This window comes from Galeopterus variegatus, unplaced genomic scaffold (assembly GCF_000696425.1).
Source record: "Galeopterus variegatus unplaced genomic scaffold, G_variegatus-3.0.2 Scaffold225, whole genome shotgun sequence".
Classification (NCBI taxonomy): Eukaryota; Metazoa; Chordata; class Mammalia; order Dermoptera; family Cynocephalidae; genus Galeopterus; species Galeopterus variegatus.
In genome coordinates this window covers 23,780-29,684 of record NW_007726336.1, presented here as the reverse complement: position 1 = coordinate 29,684, position 5,905 = coordinate 23,780, and positions in this window count along the sequence as shown.

The window sequence follows — 5,905 nt, the reverse complement described above, 5'->3', positions numbered from 1 at the left end:
GCCTCCCGGGGCTCCTGGACGACACGTGTGGGTAGGGCTCAGCGTGGGGGTCACCCCTGAAACGTGAGCGAGTTTTCCATTCCAGTGGCCCACACTGAAAGACACAACGCTCCTGCTCCAAGTCAAAGTGCCGCGAAGCTCGGAAGCAAAAGGATTTCCAGTCGTAAGGAGAGGCAGGTTCTGTCTTCCGCAGCCTCACAGTGTTTCAGAAGGGAAAGAGCGAAATGTCTCTTCTTCCCCTTCCTCCTTGAAACTCTCTTCCTTTTCTACCCCAGGTTGCCATGCTGCACTGTCACCTGACTGAGGCCCTGTTCTCAGCACAGCAGGCAAGGCTGTGTCTTGGCGTCCAGGAGCGCGCTCGCTCCCTCCCCTAGCGGTGGCTGGCTCAGGGGTGACACCTTGAGACCCAAAGACATCTCTCCTGGGACTTCTGGGCAGGTGCCCTTTGCTCCCCTCCGCTGGCTTCCCAGTGACAGGACGGCAGGCTGGGGCCTGCGAGAAGAGCCTGAAGACAGATCCCATGGGGGAGCCAGAGCTGAGACGTGGAGAAACACCAAGTCCCCACGACTCTGCGCAGCGGAATCTCCCTGTCCTCCTTGCACCTTTTAGTAATTGAGTCATTTAATTCCCTTTCCTGCTGAATCCTGTTTTACTCAAGTTTTCTGTCACTTACAGCAAAGTCCTAATTGATGCAAGTGGAAGGTAGCAGATTTCTTAATTTTTTTCCCCACAACAACCCAAGTTTCTTTCCCACTATCCTACGTGGCCCAGAGTGGCCCACAGAGGCCAAAGCGTGTGGCTGCCGGATGCCTGTCAGCGCACGCGTGTACAGGACATTTATCCTGGAAACGCTCCTGGTCTGTGGAAAGGCACTGATCCCTCCAGAAAGGGGGGACCAAACTCACAAGGAGCGTAAGGAATTTGCACTTGAGCGCCCAAGGGTCTGACTCTGACAAGCTCGAAGTTAGGCTTTTATTAACAGATAGGTTTATGCAAAAGCACTTGGGGAACTAAAACTTTAAATTTAAGCACAAAACATAATCACTTTAATAAATTGGGACCAATGCTTTGAAAAGGGAAGAAAAAATATTCCACTGAAAACAAAAGAAATTAAATATGTAAAAGAAACAATGTTTATCCATTAGCTCTTCTGTAAGGCTTACCTATCTGATCATTCTTTAGTGAGGAGTTACTCAGATTACCTTATTTTTAAAAATCCTTTAGTTTCTTTCTAACTTTTTATTATGAAATACTCAACCTACATTCACCAGTTAATGTTCTACCATATTTGTGCTATATACGTATATATATTATATAATATGAATACTTTTTTGAGGAAGCATCTGAGAGTTAATTACAGACATCATGACTGACACTTTACCTTTGAATGTTTTAGCATTTATCTCCTAACAAAAATCATCTGATTGTCACACTCAGGAAAATTAACATACAATACTATTATCTAAATGTGTGGTCCGTATCCAAGTTTTCTGTTTGTTCTAATAATATCTTTCACAGCTGACTTTTTTCTTTTGATACAGGATCCAACCAACTGTCATGCATTGCATTTACTAATGTTTTACTTTTGAACATTATGCTACAGTCCTTTTTCCTGGTTCTTAATGAAGTATCTTGGGTTAATTGTAAAACCAATGTTTGTCCCCTCATTTACTTATTTCTGTCAATTTTCTTTAATTTCATTAATTACTTATTGAGAGAAGTGCCTGAAAATAAAGCCACACAGGTTCGTGTATTTTATGACTTTTATTTTTTTATTTTTATTTTTTTTTGTCTTTTTTCATGTCCGGCAACGGATCGCAACCCTCAGTGTTGCCCCTGTACCGGACTGGGACCGGCAACGGGATCGCAACCCTCGGTGTTGCTCCCGCGCCTCGCTCAGCCAGTGAGCGGGAACTGGTCTGTATGTGGGATCCGAACCCTCGGCGGGAGCGCCTCCGCACTTCCCAAGTGGCACACTAGCGCAGTGCGCTGCGCCACCGGGCCAGCCCTATTTTATGACTTTTAAAACATTTTTAGATAATTTTTAAAATTTGAATTATTTTAAGAAAGTGCTGATTTTATACTTACAATATTCATCCTACTGCATTACATGTCATTACAGGTGGCAGATGCATGACAGTGGTGAGGAGGAGGATGATGTGGATCAGGAGCAAGTGCCAGAGCAGGAGGGGATGGTGGTGATTTTAAGTCAGGTTGACTAATAAATGTCTTGCCTGAAGATGGATATATGTGTGCTCTTTCGTATTAAGAGTGTTTTGCAAATGGCAGATGCTTTACAACACGTCCCACCTCCTCCAAGATCATCGCCTTGACCTCATTATCATCAAACCTGTCCAGTAGAATGTTCTGCAAGGACAGAATGTTCCAGACACACAATGTTCAGTCCATGTGGCTAGTGGACCAAGGAGCTGAATTTTAAATTTTGTTTCATTTTAAATACTTTACCTAATCACCTGCGGCTGTTGGCACCTGTGTGAAGGGTGCAGCCCTAGGTCATGACCGCAGATACTATGCACCTCCTCAGGGCTCCCAGGTCAGATCCAGCAGCTGTCACCTCTCACAGCCTTTACTCCGTTTAGAGGACACCAGAGGGTTCTGTTTACGGTGATCCAGAAGTGGCCGCCTTGTTTAAACTGTGCGGATCACCCCTTTCTCTAGCCCAGCCCACCCAGAACTCCCCATTCCCCTCACTGGTTTGTTTTCTCCAGGGCATCACCACTTGGCATACTGTAGGAGGGGTCTTCAAAAATTCCGTGGAAAGGTTCTTGGTATCGTTCCACGCCGCTTTCCCGCGGACTTTGAAGTACCCCGGCATGCTGAACTTACTGAGCTGTTCGTCGTCTAGCTCCGTGCACTGTTATGCAGTCTCTGCGTCTTGCCTCCAGCTGCATCAGTCGATGTCTGGGGATGAAGCGCGCTCGGAGGTGACCACCGGGCATCGCTGCTCCGCGCACGGGCGACCCCTGGGAGGCAGCAGAGGACGGCCAGCGCAGGGCCCGGACACCCCTGAACTCCGGCCTGGCCACCCCGCTACGCTGCTTGCAAAAGTGGCTGTACCCTTCTGGCTGCCTGAGCTGTCACATAAAGTGGAAACAATGTCTGTAAAGAACCTGGCGCGGCGCACGTGACTCCGTGCAGCCTTTTCAGTGTGTCCGGCGGGGGCAGGCGAGGGCGTCACCAGAGAGGGGACAGCAGGGCGCCGGCGTCCCCTGCGGCAACTCCCCCAGGCGGGCATTTGCCCCCTGTTCAGCTGGGAAAGTGGAGGCCCAGAGCAAAGTGTCCCAGATCATAACGGCTGCCCCGAGTCCGCTGGGTCTCTCGCTGTACCTTGCAAGAGACGTGCAAAACACTGGACCACGGGAACGAAAGTCGCTCTTGTCACCATTCAACCCAGAGTCCCTCCTTGGGAGCGTGAAATGAGGTGAGAAGCAGGAGGTGGGTGAGGGGACGGCTGCTCCCTGCTCCAGGAGCTCCAGGAACAGTCCCCGCCAGCCGCGCAGCTCACGGGGACAACTGGACGTTTCCATGTTACTAAGATGCCCTGGGGTCTCTAGAGGCGTCCCGCCTGCTCCCTGGATGGAGCTGCTGCTGCAGGGCTGCTCATTGTCACTCCCGCAGATGGCATTTCAGGGTCCGAGGCCGCAGAGTCTCTTCTTCGGAGCTGCATCATGAGCATCAAGTGCCCAGGCTTGGAATTATTTTCAGACAGGGACGTCAGGCCAGATGCCACCCAGGCAGCACTCCTCAGACGGCTGAGTGATGCGGCCGGACTGCACCGGAGCTCCAAAGGAGGGCGGGCGGGAGAGGGAAGCCAGCTCCTCGCCGAAGTGTGTCCTTTTCAGACAGGGACGTCAGGCCAGATGCCACCCAGGCAGCACTCCTCAGACGGCTGAGTGACGCGGCCGGACTGCACCGGAGCTCCAAAGGAGGGCGGGCGGGAGAGGGAAGCCAGCTCCTCGCCGAAGTGTGTCCTCGGTGGTTTTCACCGATCGTGTTCCTGGTCCCCGGACTCCTCCTGGCTCCTGAGATGACAGGCTCCTGCTGGGGGAACACCCACACACCCACTTCCCCGGTGCTCCTGTGCTCTCCAGGACTGCTGACTTCCAGCAGGGTGAGTGCTGCACTGGTTTCCCACGTTCTATTTTGTCCTGCTGGTGCTGGGTCCAGCTCTGGAGGTTAGGGCACTTCCCCACAGAGCAGGCACTGGCTGGCCAGGAAGCAGATGGACAGAGGGAGGGAAGTCAGAAGGGAGGCCGCAGCTGACTGCCTTCTCTACCCACAGCCACTGGAGAAGGGCTCTGCAAGTGCCTCGCCCAGCTCTTGCAGAACCCCTAACCGGAGAGAGGATCCAACAGGTGGGGACTCCCAGGGGACCCTTTTGGGGAAGAGAAGAGCAGAAAGCCAGACTTAGGACGACCCGTCTTTTAGCCAGGGATTGAGTGCCACAGCCCTGATGTGGCTAGGCCATGGATGGTCTTCTCTGTATTGATCCATACTTTGCTGTCACACGTGCTCCTTGGGGGTGGTGGTGAAGACTTTCCTGCCCGGTAACCTGTAGACATGTGCAGAAGTTCTTCACCCACTCTAGGGTCCAATCATTTATCTCCTCAAAAAAATTCAATGACAAAGTATCTGCGTTCCTATAAAAAATATCATCACCATTTCCATCATCATCTAGCCCTGGCTTCTTCGTGTTAAGTTACAACCTCCTAAGGCTACAGTCCAGGTGTACCCTTTTCCACACCTCTTGTCGTACTTGTGACCAGAGGCAAACACGTAGTTACAGATAGTGTTTTATAAAATCATTTTATGTTTTACAACACTGGACTCACACACATTTCTCCACAGATTGCCTTCCACACTTGCAGTTTTTGCCAGGCCAAAAAATGTTGCAATAGATATCCTCTAGTGCTGGTGCTCTATTTTCACAGGGTAGATTCCGAGAAGTGAGACTGCAGGGCCAGAGGGTATGTGGGTTTTAACTTTTCAATGGATGCCGCTGCACCGCTTTCCACAGCAGTTGCAGTCATCCCTGTTCCCACGAGCAGCATAGCAAGTGCCCTTTCCCCAAATTCCTGCCAGCACTAGGGTGTCATCATTTTTCTAATTTTAAAACAAATGTACTGGATGAAATTAGTATCTTATTACTTGAATTTGCATTTCTCTGGCTAATAGTCAAATTCATCATATTTTCATTGATTATTGTTATTTCCTTTCCTCAAAACTGTCTATTCGTATTCTTTGACTATTTTACTTGAGATTTTCAAGTGTTTTTCTTATTAATTTCAAGTATTTTTGTATGTTACGGATGTTATCTCTTGTTAAATATCTTCCTCTGATGATCATTTGTCCTGTGACTTTGTTTATGATACTTTTTGCCATTCAATTTTTTTACATAAATAATTATCAGTATTTCTTGTGTTGTTTACAAAAAATATTTAATTATAAAATCGAAAGGAAAATAATCTTAAAAGAATATGAAGATCTATATAGGAAAGTATCAGTTACGAGCACTGTTTATCACTGAAAATGAAAATAACATGAATATTTAAATATCAGAGGTGTAATTTAATTATGGTGTTGATACAATCACAGCCATCAAAAATCATAATGTGAGCATATATTTATTAATATGAAATGAGATTTAAAAATGCATATTTTGATGTGAAAAAATAAGGTTGCACAGCATTATGTATCATATGACAACCAACTATTTATAGGAAATAGTTGATATGAATAAAACCAGTTATATTTTATGCTAATGAAGTTACGTATGTTTCCCCTTGTTTTTATTAATGTGTGCACATATTTTTTTGAAAAGTGATCTCAAATTAATTCTGCAGTGAAAGGATAAGATTTGTAAAAATTCACACACAACATTTAT